Source organism: Rhamphochromis sp. 'chilingali' (assembly GCF_963969265.1).
Source record: "Rhamphochromis sp. 'chilingali' genome assembly, chromosome: 1".
Classification (NCBI taxonomy): Eukaryota; Metazoa; Chordata; class Actinopteri; order Cichliformes; family Cichlidae; genus Rhamphochromis; species Rhamphochromis sp. 'chilingali'.
The window spans coordinates 27,167,250-27,191,426 of record NC_137929.1 but is presented as its reverse complement, the minus strand read 5'-3'; the positions used below and the strand labels follow the sequence as shown (position 1 = coordinate 27,191,426).

The following is a 24,177-nucleotide window of genomic DNA, read 5'->3' as shown; positions in this document are numbered from 1 at the left end:
ATGGAAAGAATTTTGGATGTTTACCAGTACGCTGAGGTTTCTGCCAGTTACACAGACCAAAACTTAATTTCATTTGCTTTTTCTTTACAGTGTGTGCATGACAGTGGCCATGTCCTGTTATCATCTATCAACTGGTGAAAAGGGAAAGTTGCAGACGGGGCAGCATATTTATAAATTCAGACCCAAGTTAATCAAACAACAGCCTAGAGGCTTTAAAAAGTATTTAGGCTCATAAACCCATCACTGAGTTTATTGCATTAAGTGTCTGCTTCTTTCATTAATCAAATAGTGATGATTTATCTTAGATACTACAGGGAGTGCAGAATTATTAGGCAAATGAGTATTTTGTCCACATCATCCTCTTCATGCATGTTGTCTTACTCCAAGCTGTATAGGCCCAAAAGCCTACTACCAATTAAGCATATTAGGTGATGTGCAACTCTGTAATGAGAAGGGGTGTGGTCTAATGACATCAACACCCTATATCAGGTGTGCATAATTATTAGGCAACTTCCTTTCCTTAGGCAAAATGGGTCAAAAGAAGGACTTGACAGGCTCAGAAAAGTCAAAAATAGTGAGATATCTTGCAGAGGGATGCAGCAGTCTCAAAATTGCAAAGCTTCTGACGCGTGATCATCGAACAATCAAGCGTTTCATTCAAAATAGTCAACAGGGTCGCAAGAAGCGTGTGGAAAAACCAAGGCGCAAAATAACTGCCCATGAACTGAGAAAAGTCAAGCGTGCAGCTGCCAAGATGCCACTTGCCACCAGTTTGGCCATATTTCAGAGCTGCAACATCACTGGAGTGCCCAAAAGCACAAGGTGTGCAATACTCAGAGACATGGCCAAGGTAAGAAAGGCTGAAAGACGACCACCACTGAACAAGACACACAAGCTGAAACGTCAAGACTGGGCCAAGAAATATCTCAAGACTGGTTTTTCTAAGGTTTTATGGACTGATGAAATGAGAGTGAGTCTTGATGGGCCAGATGGATGGGCCCGTGGCTGGATTGGTAAAGGGCAGAGAGCTCCAGTCCGACTCAGACGCCAGCAAGGTGGAGGTGGAGTACTGTTTTGGGCTGGTATCATCAAAGATGAGCTTGTGGGGCCTTTTCGGCTTGAGGATGGAGTCAAGCTCAACTCCCAGTCCTACTGCCAGTTTCTGGAAGACACCTTCTTCAAGCAGTGGTGCAGGAAGAAGTCTGCATCCTTCAAGAAAAACATGATTTTCATGCAGGACGATGCTCCATCACACGCGTCCAAGTACTCCACAGCGTGGCTGGCAAGAAAGGGTATAAAAGAAGAAAAACTAATGACATGGCCTCCTTGTTCACCTGATCTGAACCCCATTGAGAACCTGTGGTCCATCATCAAATGAGAGGGAAAAGGAGGGAAAACAGTACACCTCTCTGAACAGTGTCTGGGAGGCTGTGGTTGCTGCTGCACGCAATGTTGATGGTGAACAGATCAAAACACTGACAGAATCCATGGATGGCAGGCTTCTGAGTGTCCTTGCAAAGAAAGGTGGCTATATTGGTCGCTGATTTGTTTTTGTTTTGTTTTTGAATGTCAGAAATGTATATTTGTGAATGTGGAGATGTTATATTGGTTTCACTGGTAAAAATAAATAATTGAAATGGGTATATATTTGTTTTTTGTTAAGTTGCCTAATAATTATGCACAGTAATAGTCACCTGCACACACAGATATCCCCCTAAAATAGCTAAAACTAAAAACAAACTAAAAACTACTTCCAAAAACATTCAGCTTTGATATTAATGAGTTTTTTGGGTTCATTGAGAACATGGTTGTTGTTCAATAATAAATTTATTCCTCAAAAATACAACTTGCCTAATAATTCTGCACTCCCTGTAGTCTGTTTAATGAGAACTAGCTTTCTGCTAAGTTTACAGAACAGTGCAACAATCGGTCCAACTGTGTCTGTGCATGTGCAGTGTCTTTAGAGATTTTTCACTTTTTATACACTGCATAGTGTGGTGAATTTAATTTCACCATTCCCACTACAACTGGATTCAATCAGCCAATGAGGAAAAAGTGAAAACAGAATTTACTGTAAATCTATAAAAAAATAAAAAACAGAAATATGTCTTTTGAAAAAAACTATATCGATACTCTTTAGGACCCTTTCAGAGCCATGACAGATTTAACTCTTCTCAGGTATGTCTGTAAAGTTTTTGCAAACCTAAATTTTGGAAATTTATCCCATTCTTCTTGGTAAATCCTTCATCATCAATGGGAAGCATTTGTTACCTGCCATATTCAAGTCTCTTCACAGAGATCAGATGAGGTCTGAGGCTGAGCTCTGGCTGGGTTACCCATGGACACTTGTCCTCATGTCACTCCAGTGTTGTCTCGGCTCTCTGGTCCACTGTTATGCTGAAATATAATTCGCTACCTCAGTCTCTGCTCTCTACAGCAGGTTTTCTTCAATGAGCTCTCACTGTCTCTACTGTTAAGAAACATCCCGACAGCATGATGCTGCCACCACCATGCTTCATTATGGGGATGTTATTATTGATGGTGTTTACCACCCACTGCACCAACCGCTCTTGGTTTAACTCGTCAGCTCAGTTGTTTTTTTTGCTTCTGAAAGTCTTATAATACACTTTGGCAAACTCTAAGAGCGCTGGCTGCTCTACTATAAAGGTCTGATTGATAGTCCTGCTGAGATAGCTGTTCTTTTGGAAGGTTATTCCATGATTGAAGCATTTTTGGGGTGTTTATTGGGTTTCTAGTCATTTTCATGACCAACAGGCCATCCGCTTAGTCACTTTTTTCAACTAAGTGACCAACTCTAAGAAGAATCCTGGTGGTTTTCAAGTATTTCCATTTCACTATTCATCGCGCTTTGAGGACAGCACGTCCTCGCCCCCAACGCGTACCAACACTTATTACGTCGGTATGTTTCAGTTTCTTTCAGTCACCCAACACGTTCTTATGTTACACATTCGGAAAAAGGAGGAAACATGAGAACTGTTTGTATCATAGGGACGTGTAAGGTTACCTTTTGCGTTCCCATGGGACGCCTCGGGGCTGACAAATCGTTGGTATGTTACGCATCGGGAATGATTAATGCTGTGTTGAGGAAAACTCACAGATTTCAAAATGTGTGCCGCTTTCACTTTTTTAATTGTGGTAGTCTACAGAGACCTACAGAGGGCTTATTTCTTGTATTAACACACAGTTTCAGTTCAGGAATTTGAAAAATATAGGTTTGTACTTTTTGGAAAGCATTTTCAGAATCCTCTGCTTGGTACAGGTGGACTCCAGTCACCTCAAGGAATTACAAAACAGTATGTCTACCAACACTTACACCACTGCGGGGTCCGAACCAGTTTTTACATTTTACCTAAATGGCAATTCATATAAAAATTGCATTTAAATATCAATAAAGTATAAACATACAATTATCTAACAACATATCAAAAATAAGGAAAAGGGTCAGATTTATAAAATGATGCACCGTGGCAGTGGTTGCACAGATGTGGTCATTTCAACAAAAGTTTGGGTTTATTAAAAAAGAGGGGAAAAGTCTTTTGCACATATTTATACACGTGATAAAATAAATGTAGGCATAGTGTGTTTGCTTTTGCTGAGATTAAGTCCTGCAGTTTTACTTGTACCTGTGTGCATCTGACACATTTGATACGTTTTGATCTGATACATTTTAATTTACTCAGGTTGTCTTGGTCTAATATTAAAATCTGTTTGATGATCTGAAACATTTAACAAATATGTGAAAATTGGAGAAATCAGGAAAGGGGAGGTACTTTTTTCAGGACACTGCATGTTGAAAAAGGAAAAAGAATACTAAAGAGAATCGGAAGATAATTTAGTAAATGTGTATTCTCTTATAAAAGTAAGGCCCACGACTATTAGAACAGACCAGTTGTACAAGGCCTATGGTGGGTAACGTCTAAATTCAGTCTGGCATTTAAAGCAACACAACAGTTATTGAGCACCCTAAACTCGATCTAAAAATCTGAGTTTTTATAACAGTCAGGTTTTTATGATGCTACAGTACCAGACTGAACACTGACAATAACTTGAATCTGTCTGACAGACTGTCTCAAACACCCCCACTTGACTCATCACTGACAGACAAAAATGCAGAAGAAAGCCAGTGATTTCTTTAAGGTCCTCTGAATATGACAATCATCGTGGGAGTTATTAAAATGATGTATTCCCAACTGGTCTACATGATGCAGTCAACTTTTATGTGACCAAACAAAGGCTGCTGTCCACAGAAGACTGACTAATCTACTCAAACTTCTAAAATCAGCAAAGATACTATACAAAGATGTCACTTTAGAAAATACGTCTCAAAAAGATGGCAAAAACAAGAGCGAGCGCGTTAACACTTTGGTAGTTGATGCCAGTAATGGAGGATAATTGCAGAGACTTGTGACAATGATACCATGTCAAGAAAAATTATTTAAATGTCCTTGTCATACTTGTGTAATTGCTGACAAGAGGGAGCGGTGTGATGAATGACGTCCCTGACATCTGGGCCGCGGCCAAAATGGCGTTTGAAGGAAGGGGAGCGCATGGTGGATGGGTGGGTGAGGGAGTGAGTTGGCACAGTGCATCCTCCACATTCCCTCTGTATTAAAGATTTGAACTCTTAAACATGCCACTGGAGATTTATCTGACATCATGTGTGAGCCCACTATGGGGCCCCTGTTTATCTAACTTTATGTTTCATTACGTCGTACTGTTCATGTAAGTTATGAAGTCTTTGTTTATAGTAATATCCTATAGGGAGTTCCAGGTTTGCTATACTGTTTGTTTTGCAATCTTACAATTTTGTTATGTTTTTCTGCACGCATGTGTGCAAATTCCAGGAACGTGAGTTTCTTCATTGTACTTGAAGCATGGCAGGTCCCTCCCTTTTAGGCCCGGCAACAGCATAAAGAGAGACACCGCACCGTGTGTTTGTTTATGCATTAGGGCTCCCTGTGGACCCTGCCTGAAAAGCACTCCATTATCTCAGAAAAATCATTTAGGTCCAAAGCAAAAGCACAGTCAAAAGAAGCTCCTCCCACTGTATACCATGGTCAGCTAATATATATAAAGCAGGTCACGCTGGTTCACCAGAAATGGAAAGATTCACTCATCAGGGTTTTACTGTACCGATCACGCCCCAAGCTATTGAAGAAATTCTTTCCCAAACAAACTATTGTCAGTTACGATAACACTTAACTTGTTCCAACAACGGCGCACTTGAAAGGACAGTCTTTAAAGACGTGGGGAGAACTGCTCAGCATTCCTGAAGGAAGTGCTGTTCCTCTGTGTGCACAGCTAAGCCTGTGTGTTCGACTGATTCTGAGTGCTCGGCCTTGAATGTAGAAATACATATGTGTGACTTAAAATGTGCTGCTACACAGAGGGGGGACACAGTGGGGACATTTTATAAAAATATGTGTGTTTTGTATTTGTCTTTGTAGCTGAAACCAGATTCTCGTGTTAATACGCGCTATCTGACATTTAGGAGAAAAAAGGATTGAGTTTGGCTACGAGTCAAGGTCACAGCCATAAAGATCTGCAATGTCAGCTCACGTCTGCGGCATGAACTCTGCTTGTCAATCTGACGGCAACACGATAGTATCCACTTTTCTTCTCCCGCTGCTTTTGTTCTCCTGGATGGAGGCAGGGAGCAGGCTTTTGCCTGTGCACTGTACTACTTGGCAGCACATTCAAAACGATGGTTTGCGTTACAAAACACAAACATATATGAAATAGTGAGTGTTTATTATTATATATTAGCTAATTACCCAATGAACATGTTGCGAAAAATTGAAATGAGATTCAGAATTTTTCAGATACGGAGTTGGGACTATGTCTGAGGAGGCAGAGAAATCGTTTCAGAGAGCCGGAGCAGCGTCTAGCTGAGTTTCTGAGGCAAAATAATACTATTTTACTATTTATATATTCGGTACCGTGCACGTTTTGAGCCACAAGAGCACTTGTTACCAAATTCTACGGTCTGATTGGTCAGATTTCTTTATTAGGATCCAAAAAAATGTAAAAAGAAAAAATAGAGCTTGGTTCAAAAAAATAAATACCGCTTTATGTGAATGGTGTGAATAGTTGCACTGAGAATAGGTGAGTCCCAAACAATATTTTAATACACTAAATATTTGCACAGCTTTTATTTGTCCAGACCTTTATTTTCCATATAATATACAGTATATTATATGGAAAGGTTTTTCATTTTAAGCTGAAGTTAATTTCTTTGGTGGGCTAAAAACACCAGCTGTTGACATTTAGCTATATAGCATCAACTATTACTAGCTATTTATGCTAACATCAGGTCTACAGGTTAAAAACAGTCATCACAGCTAACAGCTGCTAAAAAGAGCTCCTTTTAGGGTGAAATGGATAGGCCCACACATGATACTGTGTTCAAAGACTGAAGTTAAAGTTATAGGTCCCGGGCATCACTTCACCATTGCTTGAGAAGAAGCAGGATTTAGTTTTGTACAATCAAACATAACGGTTCTGGCTCGGCGGGGGAGTAGAAACACCCCCATACGGTCCAGTAAAGTTTTGCTTATTTCCAGTTGCTATGTTTAAATCATTGCTGTTTGGGATATCCTCATAAACTGTGAGTCCTTTAGGGAGTAGGTCAAACTGAAGCAACAAAGGCCACTTGAGGTAACATAACTGTGTGCTTAGATTTTCATATGGGATGGACTCTTCTGACATAAACATTTTTTCTTTTTTTTGCCCTCCGTCAGTGTCAGCTGACTGATGGTCGAGCGGCTCACATCCCCTCCCTGTTGACTTTGGTGGTGCTCCTTCAAAAGAAATGGATACCTACTGTCATGCCAAACGCTTGGGGAGAGAAATGAGGAAAAGGCTGAGAAATTAAACTGACAAGCAGGGGTATGTTCACATGAGAGAAATATAGCAAAAAAGTACCCACAGTAGCACATTTGTCAGCCTTGTTCAGCCTGGCAGTTCAGCTCGTGTGCACTGCGGAAGGCAGCTGAATATGCACTACTGAAATGAAAGAAGAAAAAAGAGGTTCAAGGCAAGGCAAATAATTGGATTTGGCTCAGCCAGAATGTAAGTGTGTGCTCAGCAATGCGGCTGTGTTTGCACAGCTGGAGCGTGTGCCCAGGGTCATCTCTGCAGGGAGTAGGGTTTGGCACTGCCGGGCACAGTTATACAGAACAAGTCCGCTGAAGAACACTGAACGCCTCTCCCAGTATTTCCCTTTTAGAAAAAGCATTAGCCAAACTCACAGAGGACAAAAACATCATTTTAGATAAGAAATTTTTATTTTGTCCCATTGCAAATATGGGGCAAAGCTACAGGTTCTTGTCAGATGGCACACATATGAGCAGTTTTTCTCTTCCATCATATTATCCAGTGCTGCTGCCTTCCCCAAAGAGGGACTTTAGTTCCAGTCTAAATAGGACAGACTTGACAGGCTTGCTAGAGAAGGGTAGCAAGTTTCACCCTGCAAGATGTGGGATTTGTCTCTTAAAACCAGCTGGCTGTGGCTTCAGTTTGTGTAAGAAATGTTATTTTTTAGGTTATTTTTTCAAAGTGAGAAGAAAATCTCTGGTGGCACGAAACGCAAGAGCAGCCGCTTCTCGCCGAAATCTACACAGGCCGAGGCACTGAATCAAGGTTTAATGTCGGAAGAAACAGGTATGACATGAGTGCGCGATGCCTCGGCACACTGCGCACCCTTAATCGTGAGGGAAAATCCTATTTCTGAGAGATTCATCATGCTCAACTTACAGCGCTAACACACACGAAGACAGGAGGGTATCACATGAATCATTTAGTTTAGCCTGTGTTACCTACATTAACTCAGAAGTGGAAAATCCCAAGCTAATAAAGTACAGTATAAATGTGCATCTGGGAGTTGGAGCTGCCAGATGGTTAAAAACTGGAAATCAGAGGGTCTATTGAGTTTTGGACAGTGCATAGTGGCAGAACAGATAAGAGGGCCTCTAAAATGGATGGAATAGTATTACAATCCGACCTAACAAGTCATCTACTTATGGAAATATAATACAATGCTCCTTATCAAAGATATTCAGGCCGCCTAAATGCCTCAGTTGCTTTTGTTATGGACAACCTAGGAGCTCTTTAAACACTGGAGAAATCTGAGACTCTACAACCCCATAGTGGCATCTTCGATATAAACTATGTGACCGTGAAAGGGAATCTTTTTTCTCCTTACATTTAGAAAGTAGTCTTCAATAGAAGCACACCCATCTTAGAAATTCCTGACAGAACTGACTTGCTCTGGCATCTTGAGTTTCAATCTGATAGCTCCAAAATTGCTTCTGCAACCAAAACCTTCAAAATGTGGTCCAAGTCACCCTTCCATTGTTGTCGGTGCATGTAACAGAGATGGCTTCAGATTCTGCGGGTTTCACATTGGCTACAGATATCCAGGTGACACTGATAGATCCCGAGGGCATATCTCAAGTCAAGACTGGGAAGATGAAGCCAATAAAAGCCTCAAGCGTAGCTTTATGGTAATCTTGTGCCGCTACCAAACACGCCCGCATGCTCAGCGATGAGGGCATGAACTCTACAAAAACCTTCGCTGCTGCAAATCAGTGCACAGGCCAGCCTTTCTGTGCCTTTTGCTCTTGAGAAAAAAAGTTGGTTAGATTTAATCAAGGTGAAATCATGTAACATCTTAGTAACACTAAGAAAACAATATCCACATAAGTCGCATTTGGCACATTAAACAGTGATATTGGTACAGATGGCCTCCCAGACTGAACAATGGAAGTTTCAATAAGAGATCCCCCTGGAAATTGAACAGCCTGACCTTGACTGGGTTCTCTGTTTCTGTTTCCAAGGATTAAAAGACCAACTGGACCCTTGAGATTACCGTGATGCCCGTAAATGTGATGCCTCTAGCAGGTGGACAGGTAGTGAGCACTCTGTTAATCTTTAAGAGTTAGGTGGGCAGGAAGAAGGGAATTATGGGTCGTGGAAAGGACAGCAAAGTAAAGACATGTGCAGGGCTGGTGGAGTGTGTCGTGAGTGAAGGCAGCATTTTGAGATAGAGTGATTATTAAGGAAAATGTGTTTCATTTCTTTTTTCCATTTCGGTTTCTGTGTTAATAACTTTGAGGCTGTTAGAGATGGCAGCTGCCATGAGATTTACATACACTGTAAAAACTGATCTTCAATCAGTGTTAATTCTCTCAGCAATAATACAACTCGTTTGTCAAAACAACATTTAGAAGAAAAATGAAAGAAAACTCAACTAATTACTGGCATGCATGTGAGAAATCATATTCGCATACTGTGGTAAAACAATAATCCCCTGCGGCCCAGCCCTTTTTTGGAAGTGAAATTAGGTGCTTGCATTGTTGCACCATAAGTAGGACCTCGCAGCTCTCTGCGAGTATCTCAGCTTAGCTAGTTTCATCTTCATATTGTCTAAATTCATCCAACTAACTAGAACTTCCATGACATAGTACCTCATCCCATTCACTGATCATCAGAAGCACGAGTTAAGGGTTGTGGACCTTAAAATGACAGATGTGACCTTGGGCAAACTTCTGTGAAGTTGGGTTGTTGTGTATTAGTCCAATTACATTGTGATAAATACTCTCAAAGGAGTAGCAATTCTTGCTAATTTTACCTGGACAGACAGACAGCAGATGCACACCATGGTATAAGTTCATCGGTCCTTCAGCCAGAGGAGCTCAAAACTAAACAGGAAGCCTTACCTCACAGAACAGCTGAGACAAACCAAGACAACATGCCGAAAACAATGTTAGCATCCAAGAAAAAAAAGGTTTGGCCTCTTTGATAGCCAGATGAGAGCCGACTCCATCACTAGCTGTTTGCTTGGTGCCACTTGAGCTAATTGAAGTCAATGAACTGGACAAATAATACAGCAAGTCTGTGCACCACTTTTAGGGAATGGTTTTCTAGCTTTTGAACATTACTTAACATACAGGTATAAGTGTCAGTGCAACACATCTGTGCAGTGCATAGATGTACCTTGTGAATGGAGCTAATAAGCATTAGTTAAGAAAACAGAAAAATCAACCCTTTGATGCATTTAGGGTTACTTCTGACTCCAAGAAACATCAGGGGAACAGCTATAATAATAAATCTAAGACTTCCACTGGGCTATCACAGCCCACTGGGTGATTACATAGTGCCTGTGTCCATCTTTTATGTACAGTTTACAGGTTGAAGCCTAACTAAAACCCTACTCTGAAGACTGAGCTCATCTTTTGCCTCTGGGGAAACAAACACCCTCTGTATTCCTTTCCACTTCTATCATCAACAGAAAAATTAATGGGCCATTTATAGTGACAAAACTCTTTTAAAACTCATATTTAGTGGTTACATTTTCTTGGCTGAAGACCTTAAATCTAATGGTAATAAGATGTTTTCCATCTAATGTGAAAAAAACCTTTAATAAACTGTAGAGTGAATTTGGCACCATAAGCTGTGATATTTTCAGGTTCTGGTTTCTGTATATTTAAACTGTTATCACTCAAAACCTGTTATTATCTCAGGAATGCCAATATAAAGCTACTCTTTGTTCACATTACTAGCCATGTTTAACACCATGTATAACTTTTTGTAACTATTTCTGTTTTTTCCACCCTGAAAGTGTAATAAAGAACGATAATAAACAATGAGCGGGACAGAAAACTGTTGCTCGATTTACTGAAGACAGAGGAAAAGATGGAAGCATAAAAGGTCTTGTACACAGCAGCACTATGACAACAGCTGGGTGTGCCTGATATTAATGAGACACAAGTGGTGGATCTGCCCTGATTCACTTGCGTCATCCAGATAACTGGGGCATGCAAGTTCACAGAGGGCCTGTGAGCCAAGCTGGCTTCTTCTGTATAATAAGAACTGTTGACTTGCACAGCTGGATCTAACAGTCTGACCAAAAGAGACTTTGACAAGTCAGGGACTGAATGGCAATCACAAACATGGGAGGTTTGCTGTCCTGTGCATGTGTGTATGTCATTAGTGGGTTCATTTGCAATGTCAAATCAGGGAACTAACTGGATAAGCCTCTGCAGCAACCTGGATTGTTGCAGAAAGAAAAATATCCACCCTTTACGACTTCTATATTTATATAATTGTCTCTCTCTCTGATAGAGGAAATTACGCTGCCATCAGTGACACTTTCAGTTTGCATGACACTGCAGAGGAACAAGGTGGGGTCTCTCCTGAGCACTTAAACAGGCTTATGACTTAAACACGTTCATACTCTGGTCATCCGTCTCCTCTTGCACACCAGTACTCAGAGTGTGACCTGTGAGGAGCAGGAAGCCTGGAAGCTAAAGTAGGTTAGAGCCAGGAAAAGGGAGAGGCTGTGGATCAACCCCTCCCACGTCCCCAAGACCCTGGAGCAGAGCTCAGCAGGAGTTAAGTGAGTCCGTCAGCAAGCACACACGGCCAAGCTGAGATGTCCCGCAGTGTGGAGGAACGCTTTAATGATACAAGAAGTAAAGCAAAAGAAAATGTTTCCAAGATGATGTAAATATATGTCTTAAAAGATTTGCTTGCCTCGTCTAATGAACGAAACACATACATAAATTCAATATGTCAAGGAAATTAAAAGATAAATTAAAAGACAGACACGCATCTTTGCACTCGTATGTATATATTTTTTTTTTACGCCAGAGCAACTCAAAAGCAAGATAATGGCATGTTGGAGCAAGACTCACCTAAGGTTGCATTACAGACACACATGGTTGCACAGATAAAAGTTAAAAGCGACAGGCGAGACAGTTTTGGCACACGCTGTTAAACACGAACCTGCATCCTCGGCAGCGGCTCGAGGCACAGTTTCTGCACAGACGCACCTGCACGCAACAGCAGCTACAGTTGGTGCTGCATGCAAAAAGTAATTTCACACCTTTGCTATACATGCTTTGATTTACAAGCAGTTCTACAAATTAATCTTTTAGGCTCAGTTAAACAGCTTTACTGTAGTATACTGCAACCCTTGAGTAGCTGTCTTTAAATATCAAAGAGGTCTGTAAACCTAAATGTTTTGTTAGCTTTGCCCAATTCCACATCTGTTGTATAAATTAGCGGTCTGCAAGCTCAGTCTGGTTTATAAGGAAAATATTTTCCTGCAAAAATATCCAACATAAAATAGATTAAGCCACTGCAATTGCAACCACATACTGTAATATTAAAATTGGTCGAGCAGGCATCATTAAATATGAAGGCAGAGAGTGGCATTTTTGTAAGCTTTCGGCAATAAATTCCAAACTTGTTAAGCAAAAAGCCTCTTTGCCAGTTCCATTCAGGTGTTAATATAATGGAATAAGACAAAATGCCGAGCTGATTGATTGTCCAACTGCTGCACAGTTGGCTCCTGATTAACATGTTGTGTGCTATGGGGAAAACAGGCTCTCCCTATTTTGGAGATTTATTCCAGCTACATTATCCAATTTTTCACCGTGGAAGTTTTAAGTCGAGGCCCATTTGTCTTGAGTGCTCAAGTCAAACGCTAAAAACGCTGAGAAACGTCAATCTCACAGGCAAGCCGTTTAGAGTACATAATCACCGAGTAACACACGCTATCATTTGTGCTCTTTATATAAAGACGACTTAATTCTGGTTTGAAGACTTCAAGATTGCAGCATTTGCATTGCAAGCAGAAGGCTGCAATCAGTCTGTTGTGATGCTTATATTTAATCGATGTGCAGTTAACATATGTGCTAAACCTTGTTTATCCATTACTGCACAGGGTTCAAAGTGCAAGGATTTACACAACCAACAAGGCACTAAAATAAAACATCAGCAAAGTCATTGCCCTAGTTTGCAAATTGAAAAAATTATCTTCATCAAAAATGAATGTTTTAAATGTTTCTTTCTTCGTGCTCCACCTCTCCACTGTGTCTCATTAAATTCAGCTTTTGTATAATCTTGCTGACAGACAGACCATAAACAAACTGACAGACAGACGAATGGCCTGGCTCTTGTCTTGGCAGAGGAACAATGCACGTTTGCATTAATGCAGTTTCATTGTAGTGATAAATGATGTTGATTTTATTGGGAGGCAGACACAGAAACTTATTGAATTTGTCATTGGGACTAGCTGTAGCTACAGTTATTCCCCAAACATGCATCTACAAACAAAATAACAGTAATTTTATATACTTTGGACGAGAGATGCCACGTGCAGCATGACATTGCTGCATCTGCAGTTTTTTACTGACTAAAGGAGAATTATTTGTATTGGTTTGGCTGCACTGTAAAAAAAATTATATTATATTATTAAAATGCAACGTCAACCACTAAAAAAATGGATCAAAAGTCTGGAAAAGCAGTACTTGTTCATAAGAATGATTCTACTGTTCTCAGACCAAAACTGAAGCAGGGACGTTTTTTCATTTTTCTTTTCTTTTGATTTATTCTTCCCTTTTCCCAACAAGTCCTGTGATATGCCCACTACAGGGCAGCGGTAATAATTATAATACATTTACATTTACTAAAGTTATCTGTAACGTCATATATGACATCTGAGATAAACTGTGGAAAATGCAGTACTGAGAGTTTTCCACGTCATCAAAATGTTTTTCTAGTGAAAATGAGCCGGTAAATTATTTCTTTATATCACTAAGATGTTCCTGATGTTGTTTAAGAGATTAGGATGTGCTTTTTCTTTAAGCAAGTGAAAGTTCATGCACATTTAAAACATGTTGATAAGCCTTTCTTTAATTACAGCTGCTTCCAGATAGAGTCACAATAAAAATGTGCCGGAAATGTTTGGGGATTGTAAACTTAACTCCCAAGTAAAACTTCTAATTATACCATGAATCGCTCTGACCTAAGTAATCCTATCTAAAAAACTGTCGTTCTGTGTCTATCAAACATTCATACTGTGCATATTTGGCACAGATTTGGTTTCCTCTGATCATGTAATGATTTGCCCGTAACGATTACTTTCTCATGATGATGGAACAGTTTGTACCTGTTGTGCAAAGAGCTGTAGTCGCATTCCTGCTGCGCCCTCCTGCCAATCATCATCAGTTTCATCAGTTTGGTTCAGCTGATGACTAAGACGAAACACATGAGTGGATCTTGCTCGCTCTTTACAAGCAAAGCCAGCCCTTTTTTTTAAGTTAAAACAACAAGCCATCTCTTTGTCAGTCAGACTTCAGAAAGCCTCTCCCTAATTCCATCTTCCATTAACGAAATAAGTCAACATTAACGCTCACTACGGGCATAATGCCCCATTATTCAACATTTTAATGGCATGATTTCCTGGTGTTTTATCAAAATCCATTAAGCTCATGCAGTGTGCACCTGGACTAAATATTGGATGAAATACTGAGTCTGACACATGAACAGAAAGACGTATCCCTGCAGTCATTTAAAACAGCAGCTGTTTTATCAAAAGAATCGTGGCTTTTTCTTGGGGTTAGTGAGAAGAATAGCTGATTTTACTGAGCTCCTACTTGAAGTAAAACTTTTTGACCTACAATAAGATAATTTACATGTAAAACAAGTAAAATAATGGATCCTTATTATGGTCTTTAGCCATAAAACCAAGTCAGGGTAGGATAGAGAAAATATTGCAAGGGCAAGCAAGGCAGAAGTGCTTGCCCAGTGAATACTGGAATAGACCCCAATTAAAATTTACCAAAAAGCAATTTCTCTACTTACAGCTCCAATGATGTTCTGGCTCTAAAAAAAGATGTCTTATTGGATGCTACACCTGGCTCTGTCCCTAAAAGCTAGCTTGAAACTTTTTCAGTGCAAAAAGGAGAGGACGTCCCAGCAGTTCACTAAGATGCAGGAGACGCTCACCACTCATGCTTTTTTGAGTCAGTAAACAAATAAAATTCTAGCTAATTACTAGTCCGAATCAGTTGGTCAAATGTTTTAGTTGATAGGCTAACCAAACAAATATTAACCTCCTAGGACTTGGTGTCCACATATGTTGACATCACATTTTGGGTTATTTAGACCAAAATACTCAATTCTGCTCTACAAGGGCCTGATATCCACTTACGAGGACATTATACTGCTACTGTTCTATCGAAATTTAAATGAATATCCTCATATGTGGCTCTTATTTTTCTTAGGAACAAAAATTAGGTAAAAAAAAAAAAAATCTGGGAATTTGTTTTTACATTCATCAGATGTATCAGGACCCAATCAGCCCAAATATCAAAGAGAAATTAAAAATGCATGCCGTGGAAGAGTTCAGGTCTTAGGAGGTTAATGGGGTATTCCCTGCATAGGGTTTTTGTAAAACAAGCCCCAGTGAACAGAAGAGAATTGAACTAAAACAGCTAAACTCATGGTGTTTTGTCCCTTCCAGTTACAGAACGTTATTTTGTTCCAATCAAAACCATAAAACCCTAATTCAGAAATATCTCAAACTGAAGCTACAGTATATCTATTGTCAGCCAAATTAAGTATGTAGATGTTTCTTGGAGTGGCTGCATTAGAAGTCTGAGAAATCTGACTACAGCAGCTCAACAACCAACATGGCATACCATATAAAAACAGTAGGTTCTTTATTTCTTTTTTTTCACCAACTTTCATGTTTATAGCTTGAGCGTTTAACTGAAATCATGCACACTTAACAGATTTTAGTATGCATGTGCTATAATAATCCCCTTTTTTTACAGCTTCAGTGGCTCCAGCATCTGTCAGTAGCTGCAGCTAGGAGGCTGCAGCCTCCTCTCACATCAAAAAAATTAGAAAAAAGTAAAGCATGATTGGAATATATTGCTCACAAAAGGTGTTTGGTGTAGTTCTTATGTTGAAACTTTTGGTATTTTCAGAGATCATAAGAAATGGGCTGGTGCATTGCAGTCTTCTCCAAAATTAGATTACATGATCTAATCATTTAATAATTTTAAATAGTTACAATTATTTAATATGGGTAAATATTAGTCATTTATATCAATTTAAATTAATTTAACCTAATAAGGCTCGGAGCCACAGAGTGCACTCCATGGTCTGTGGCAAATTTCATTAATGTAGAGATAAAGCTGCCTCCCACTCCCACCACGCCATGACTAATCGATTAGTTTAAGAGTAGGTACGATTTCAGTCGACAGCTGTTATTTAAACTGTGATCTGACATTTCTTCAATGTGTTTTTTCCCCAAATACTGTAGAGTTTTACATCTTCAGGCCTCTAACTGTTGTAATTATTACATTCAATAACCGGTGAAATTTACTGTCAGTTATCCTTCTTTTAAGAGACAGTTTATCTTTTCATTTCAGCAAATACTTTAATGGCTCATGTTTTTGAAACGTTGATGTCATTTATCAGGTTTCTTCCAGACTTACAGCTCCAGAGTGTGTTGAGACGCCTTGTCAATAACTCTCAGCAGCACAATCAACATGAAGAAAGACATACCGGTTTCACCTGAACTTTCCTATCAGGTACTTTACAAACTTCCTGCCTGTGCCCCCGATTGTCCATCGATCCATCTGTCTCATATCTGCATTCAGCTTAAAATATCTGAACTCACAGATTCCTTCGCATTGAGCTGAGACCAGTATTTCTCATATCATCTACATGGCTTCACAGGCCACCTGGTCACCACAATCCCAACTATTCCAGCTATGAAGCAATTCATGTTGAGATGAGAGAAGAAGCTGTGCCGATAACGCGAAAGACTTAGAGTTATGCCCTGCCGAGGTGAAGGAGGAGTGGGGAGAATGAAGGCTGAATGACATGTTCAATGTCAAATGTGCACTTTTCCAGGTCATGGTTGCCAAATGCTTTTCAAGCTGCATACCTGTCATCAGGGAGGCAGGGGGAGTGCTGAGAGGATGACAGATGCAAACAAGACAGGGGTATGTGAGACTGCATTTTTGCTCAAGGTACAAGTTGCCCCACTGAGATCCCAGCATGGATGATGTCACCACACAGAGGTATGCTGGGACAAAAATCCCCAGTAACATGTCAAATGTAACACTGGGAGGAGACAAACGTCATCTGAAATCTGGTGGCTGGTGAACTCAAAGTTCGTAGTAATGAGTTCATTCTTTGGTTAACGCTTTAGCCTGATATCCAACAGTATGACTTAAACTCAATATTGCATGTTTATAACAAATATGAAAAATGCTCCGCCTAAACTGTTCTTAAACTCCTGAGCTTGACAGACACTTCAACCATTCAGACTCTTAGCAACAGCGTGTAAACACACTCACGATGGACACATGCGCCAAGACCACACAGATTTCCCAGGTGGGAGGTTCTCAGAGGGCAGACCTAGGCCTCTTTATAGGGGCTATAAGCCACAGTCACAACATCTGCGATGTGTGACTGTTCACCCCAGCATGATTTGTGTGTGTTTCTGTGTGCATGTGTGCGAGTGTGAGCGCATTTTGTAGAGGGCACTGTGGCATAGGTAATCCCTGCAGAAGCCTGGGAACGAGGAATTTGGATGGACTTTTGGCTCCAATGGTCACAAAAGTCACAAGACTGCACACACCGACACCTTAAAACCTTTGGGTAAAATGTGCTTTTTTCAAATGTACGGTTTCCTTTTTAGCTTATATTTATACATAAACATTACGTTTATTTTTTTTACCAGCTTAAGCTAGTAATATATAAGCTTTTAGCCTTAAAAGTCACATTTTACTCAGTTTTTATCCAAAAGATTATCCAAAAACCATCAAAATCCTTGATCCTTGACTGAGAACCTTCACAGACACATCAAAATCCTTCTGTGTGTTTTTCAGTTCATATATAACAAGGAAAAAATAAACTCTAGAAGCAATGCACTAAAAGCTAGAAGCTAACATGAAATAGCATGGTGCCATAAATGCTATAAAAATTGAGGAATATTAAGTTGTAATGAATGACTTTTATTGTATATGTGTCTCATTTTTAGCTGAACGTATGACACAAATGCATGCGCATCTACACAAAGACCCACAAGCGCACTATGGATGATTACATGCTCATCAAGCTGCTTCTGTGGACGTATGCATTGTAATCCTAATAGCACATCATTTGTAATGGGGTCTCTAGTGTTTAGTCGTAGCCGCCCAGCGTTTACTCAAAGCACATGTGGCCAGGGGGGGAAACAGATGTGAGAACCCCAGGAAGCATCATTAGCTTCACAAACATTCACCGTAGCCAGCCGTGGAGACCCTGTCAGACAGCAGCGCTGCAGACCTTAAGTCCATCATGTTTCCACTGGATTTAGCTGTCCACTCATTCTTTTCCCCTTACTGCTAACATTTCTCACACTCGTATGCAGTCTCCCTTTTCCCTCCTCCCAAAAGTGAGCGAGTTAAGCTAAGATAACTGGTTTACTCTTTGTTTTTCAGGCTAGTCGGCCACTCGGTAGATCAGGAGTTGCTGCATCTTAGATCTTTAATATTTATGTTTTCCTTTCCCACTTTTATGCTGGTAGCTTTGTTATACTACATCATTGCTGTTTGGCCTTTTGCTCTCCGTGCATGCTTCATGCAACTCTTCCTGTCTCACTCCATCAATAACACACTCCCCCCCCCCCCCCCCCCCCCCCCCCATTTCGTCAGACATCTGCATGTCTGTGTGTGTGTCCCTTTCTCTACTTGCTATCGATTAAATCTACATCAGTATCACTCCATTAATATTAAACTTCTATGTATCTTCTAGCATGCCAGTCACCTTCCACCTCGATGCCTCCAAGTCTGTGACAGTTTTGTTTTATTTTACAGCATTTTTTGTTAGACCCTGCTTTCCTTGACGATTCTGTTTTTTTCTGGTGATCTGGTGTAGGCTTTGGCTTTGACCTGTATGGCAACACGTTTTTTCCCCCTTTGGCGTTCTACTCACTAAAATTTCTATTGTTTTTCTCATCTTCCCATTCTTGACCTTTTTGCCTCTGTAACCCTCCCCCCTTTCTAATGTCTATCTCTCTCCTGACAGTCCTCCCCACCACTGCTTCAACTCTCAAACCCATGCTCACACCTCCTACCTGTGCCTCCCTTCTAATTAGGCATCATGAGAGGGATTCGAGTGCTGCTTCTCCCCTCTCGTTAGCACCACTCCCCGGCACTCCTGCTGCAATCCCACCCCGGGGCTGTGTCTGAGGTCAAGGCCGGGGCAAAGCAGAACAGACGGGGCTCGATGCATGTGCTCGAGGCAAGGCTGAGCCGAGCTGCTCGGCTGCAAGCTTCTGCTTCGGCTTTTGTGATCAGCTGCATGTGAAAAATGTGCAGGCCAGATGATGCACGGACGGTCTCGGCTGCTGCAAATGAAGTTTGCGCTGGCGTCCAGGAACACACAACAGGATAAAACAACAACGCTCAATCACGCTGATGGAGGGGACGTGGGTTTACTACAGATGGAGCCGAAGATGTTTCATCAGAGGAAGAGAATGCCAGAGGCTCGGCTTTCAAGCTTGGCAATGACAAATAAACCTCATGATGAAGGAACAAATACATTCACATGGGGCTCCAGAGGAAACAGAAGGGGATAGAGGGCAGCCACCTGCAAAATCACCATAAGGCTCAACTATCCCAAATGGGCGTGGGAGCCACAGAGGATATAACTGCTGAAGTGGACAAAGAAGGTCCATCTGCTGTAATGTTGCCATCTACTGGCAGCTTTTTATCAAAGCATGACAGCGCCATGACTTTAAATCAGAGTTCTGCACTGTGCAGGATTTTTAGAAGCAGATGAAACCACAAGATCTCATTATGCTTTTTCATAATGTAGTCTGAACAACATGTCCTGTTGTATGCACTTTGGCACAGCAGCGTGCAACACAATTCCAGAGAGTTATGCCATTTGCTGGCACAGCCCAATTTGAGCACTCAATCACACCTTGTTATTAGAGCTCAGCATCAAGCAATCAAAAGGTAAACAACACAATCAAGTGCTGCAAGATTTTGGAGGGAAAACAGCAAAAAAGCCATATTTTCCTTTCTCCATCTTTTCTTTTATCAACTCCTGATGTGAAAGCAGTAGTTTGCCATTCTTGAAAATCTGCCAATTCACATTCTTGCGCAGAGTTGGAGAAGATTCACAGAAGTTCTGTACTGTAAATGCAAAACAAAGAATGGGAGCGGTTAGCTTAGCTTGGATTTTTACACTTTCATTTTTATACAGCTAAATAAATAAGATAAGACTATTACTGAGTGAGCTTTAAAGGATTTTGATGGCAGAATTTATTAGTCCTGGACAAAATATGACTAGCTGTTTCCTGGCTTGCAATCTTTAAACTAAGCTAAGCTAATTTCCTGCTAACCTGAAAGTTTAATTATTAGCAATATAGCTAGATTTCTCAGCAAGAAAGCAAATTAGAGATTTCTTAAGCTGACCTGAATGCATCAAAGCTTTGACCAATTCCATGTTAATTCTTTCTAAATTAATACTGAAATTAGTTTTTTTTTTTTTTTATGGTAGGCACTCCCACAGATACTTTAAACAGAGCATGAATGCCCCAGTCGAAATATTCAGTTCTCCACGAAACTTTGAGGTCTCTATTATGCTTTTTCGGACAACCTTAGACAGTTTCCATGAATTTCCAAATATTCCTCTGAATAGAAATTAAAGTCAGATTTTGTTTACTTTCCATTCATGACTTGGATTGCAAGGAACAATAAAAGTTGTCTTTGATAAAATTCCTCTCAGAACCTAATTTCGGATTTTTACTCGTGCCAGTGATGTCACACATTGGTTTTCATCTTGAAGCCTCATCTTGAGTATTCTGATTTTTGCCAGATTCATTTTTTTGTAGCCAGATCCCAAGTCAGATGTTTATATGACACCTACACAGTAGTCACTTGTCAATAGCAGCATCCTGAACTATACCCCACTGAATCATGTTGTAAAAAATATGACTAGACCCTAAAATTGAAACCATAAACTAACAGCGTCGTCATTTTCTCATAGACTGACTTCCCGCCCCTGCTATTTGTATACTACCTTGTCAGATCTGGAGACTCTGTCCCTTGTTTATATACAGTCTATGTCCATGCCAAGTTTGTAAAATCTCTGATTGTGAGCTTTTTCAAAAACTTTTCTTACTCCAAGAGTATTCTCATTCAGTACAAAATAACCTGCCATTTTCAGAAAGAGGCAAAAGAAAAATTTCATGTTGGAGATATAAGCTTTACTAAAGCTTAGTTATCCAAATACTGTTGAAAAGGAGCTTTCTTAGGGATTCAACAGCCAGCAGGAGCTGCCATCTCCTTTTCTGTTCTGCAGAACTTTTCCTTCATTGGCCCACTGAGAAAACTCTGAAGCTACTTCCTTTTGGCCTGGCTTTATAGGGATGCAAGTCTGTTCTCTGGATTTCCAGAACTGGAAGAGCTGCATGCTGGCACACCTGAGTAGGACACACAGGAAACACTGCTACCATGCCAGGAACACTAATAGCGCTGCATGAAAAGTGAAACATTTTGTGGGTATCTTGGCAATTTATACAAACATGAGTACCAGTGAATTTTGCCCTTGGACTGTAAGAAACTGTGTGCTCACACACGCGCGCGCGCACACACACACGCACACCCACACACACTAAACAATCCTCAGTCCCACTCCACAGATTAAGCCCAGATGGGAACAATGAGATGAGTATGAGGGCTTTTGCAGTGTAACTGAAAACACTTGGTCTTGTTAACGCACTCCAAAAACTTGCTCTATCCATCCATCACTGGCCAGATGTTCTCTGAAGCTTTTTCCTTTACTCCTCAAGAGGGCCCAATCCCTCTCGAAATTAATTCACTTCCCATTCCACTTGCGTCCACAACAAAGGTATTCATGAAAGCTAATTGCATAGTTTGGGGTCTTTATGATCAAGCGATCGAGCTGAGGAGCGTATTTCAGAGAACAAGCGATGTTGTTGTTGACGGACGCTCACTTGGGACCGTTTGCACGTCGTGACCCCACTTAATCCTGCCATTAGGCCCCAAAGCTTCCCAATCCTGAGGACTTCAACGCACTCTGCTCCCTGCATTAGGACTCTGAGAGGGACCATTTCCTTGAGTAAACATCAAAATCGGTTGCTTTTGTGGCTAATTTCCTTCTGAATTCCAGCTTAGCAATTAGAGGAAAGGCATGTGGTGAAGTGAGTGTGGCAGCCCCAACACTCTGAAGTCTGATTTATATCCATCAATTCTTACAAGCCATACTCCACATAAACTCACCAGTTCAATAGAGCTGTCACAGTAACAGGCTCTTTGTGTTTCTGTGTTTTATTTGCATCTTTATTTAGAAAAAAAAAATCACTTCATTTTGTGTTTGAAGAAAGCAGATTTTTTTTAAAGTGCTGCTAATATTCCCTGTGAATGGGAGAGTGATCCCAGCAACATCTATAACTTAGATAGATAGATAGATAGATAGATAGATAGATAGATAGATAGATAGATAGATAGATAGATAGATAGATAGATAGATAGATAGATAGATAGATAGATAGATAGATAGATAGATAGATAGATAGATAGATAGATAGATAGATAAAACAGAACTGAGAATCCACAGATCTGTGTCAGCGTGTGCCCTGTGTTTCAAAAGTGACTACTAAGGAGTTCAAAGCGGAAAGACAAAGAGCCAAAATGAACAAAAATGAAAGCGTACGAGAAGGATTTGCTCTGCTCCATATCCCTGCCAGGTTACAGGCACTAACATTCAGAGATGCCAGGGTGTCTTTTAAGGGCACAGCCTCATGCACGCACCGTCGTTTAATTCCCCATCCAGGAAAAGTGTTTCTGGAAGGTTCCACTTTTCTGCACAAATCAGGGGAAATGAGTGAAAGCAACAAGACCCTCCAAGAAATGCTCGAGGTATGTCATTATGTCACCCACAAAGGAAGGTCTATTCCATTTAGGGTTGGAGCCACAGGCCATTTGGCCCACACACACACAAATTGCACCCGCACAACTTTCAGCAGCCAAGCACACAAACACGGTCTCATTCCTTTGCCAAATTGTAATGCAGAAACTTTGACCCACGAGCACACATGAAAAGAAAATGCCACTGCAAAACAGGGACCCTTGGAGGAGGCACTTGTTGACCTCTGGCCCCGCAAAGCAAGGCACTGCGTCACTGTGCGGTGTGTGTTAACAGTGTAGGATAAAAGGGGGATGTTTTTTTCTTTTCTAGTTTCATTATTTTAATATGGCACTATTAGTTCATCAGAATCATATAACCAGCTTTGCATTAAACATGTATTGAAGAGTCCGGTGCAGACTTGCTCGGGCCTAGAGCAGATGGAAAGATTTGTCATCTGCTGACCACTTGAGCAAAATAATCTCTTGAGTCATTTTTCAGTCTGGTTTTGTGATGGAGACACAAAATAATCAAACCACAAACACTTGCAACACAGAAGTCAGTGTGAGCATCATCCAAGACATTTTTTGGGCGTTACCATCGGCAGGTCATCGAGCTGAAAGCAATCAGTTGTAAGTAACATTCATTACAGAGTCATTCCTGTTTGACGTATGAGTTTGTGCTGATTCCAACATATTTGAATCAGTTAATATCTAACAGGGATAATTTATCAGAGGATAAACCCTCTGTAGCCTCACAGTTAGGTCTGCAGACCTGCAAAGTCCCGAGCTCTCCTTCGTTGCTTGAAAGTCACTGATTACAATGTGGACATACTCAGCAGGAAATCACCTTGAAGTGCTATTAGCACCTGTTGTGGTCATTTACACACGCTGACAGCCCCCCCCCCCCCCCCCCCCCCCCCAAAAAAAAAAAAAAATCTGTCTGCACACCAAACAACTGCTTTGTGCACCAGGTTAAAACTCCCCGCTGTGCAGAAAGAATCAGCTTTTACACAATCCTGCCTCACAAGACTGATGCATACATATAAAGGGACTGTATGAATACATGTACATGTGACGAATATGTTAGTAGTGATTGTTGGACATTGATTTTTTTTTCCAAAACAGCAGATATATTTGTTCACCATCAATCTTTTTCTTAATTTCTAACTTCCTGGTGGAGTGTATTTTATTATATTCTACACCCATCAATCAGCGGCCTCATTTCTTGCAAACAATAGCTGCTTTAGACAAACAGCATCACCAGATGATGAATAGTTTTGGCTTCTGGTGGGGGGGCAAAGTACTGACAGGCATGGGCACCAGCTATGAGCCATGTATGAATCTGTACCTCAGAGCACTCTTGTAATAAATTTGAAACGACAGGTCACTGATGTTTCTACATAGGCTGACTTTTCCTTTAGAA

General features: G+C 40.7%; 1 protein-coding gene across 3 annotated transcripts in view; it reads right to left on the bottom strand.

Annotated features, from left to right (window-relative positions):
- Positions 1-24,177, bottom strand: part of LOC308393281 (ADAMTS-like protein 1) — a 102,911-nt gene that overhangs the window by 78,229 nt on the left and 505 nt on the right. The gene's annotated exons all lie outside the window — the stretch shown is intronic.